This window comes from Trichechus manatus, unplaced genomic scaffold (assembly GCF_000243295.1).
Source record: "Trichechus manatus latirostris isolate Lorelei unplaced genomic scaffold, TriManLat1.0 scaffold00018, whole genome shotgun sequence".
NCBI lineage: Eukaryota > Metazoa > Chordata > Mammalia > Sirenia > Trichechidae > Trichechus > Trichechus manatus.
In genome coordinates, this window is record NW_004443954.1 from 13,329,919 (window position 1) to 13,330,775 (window position 857).

Here is an 857-nt window from a genome sequence, read left to right on the forward strand (position 1 = left end):
AACAAGATGGATTGACACAGTGGCTGCAACAATAGGCCCAAATATACCTACTATTATGAGGATGGCACAGGACCAGGCAACATTTTGCTCTGTTATGCATAGGGTCAGTATGAGTCAGAGATGACAGCATCTAACAACATAATAACATTGGTATAGATTTACTGATACAGAAAGATGCTCATGAAATATGGTGAAATGAGAAAAGCAAAATATCAAAAGTACATATAATAGGTCAATATTAAAACACATCTATGCATAGATGTGAATACATATAGTAAATAGTTTTTCATTATAGGCAATCACTTTGCACAGTCTTGATACACACAAATTTCAATTACCATAGTTTAGTTAAATAACAACTTTTCCCCAACAACACACTTCAAACGTCAGTTATCATAGTACATTACTATGAAAAAACACATAAAGTGCAAACATAGTTGCTAGCTCTTCAGTATAAAAATCACATGTAAATGACATTTGCACATCATGATCAGTGATCAATCACATCACGTCTTTGAAAGACTATCAGTAGTTGGTAACAGTGCATCTATTAGTTCATGCACAGACAGCAAAGCGTGTAGTTGTGTTGCCTCCTCGTCCCAGTGATAAAACTTTGTGATAAAATGGATATTCATTAAGGGTATCAAGAAAGTTGAAAGTGCAGCAGAGGAACAAAGAGTGATAATGCTGGAAGCGAAATTTGATTCGAATGTAAATAGAGTTATATAAGAAATAGCTGATAGTGAGAATGTTGACACTGCTGCTATAAAACAGACTCTAGATGTGCAGCCAGAGGAATTTAGTGAAGGCAGACGTATTGACATAAAGGAGGAAGGTGGCTGTGATGAAAAGGAAGA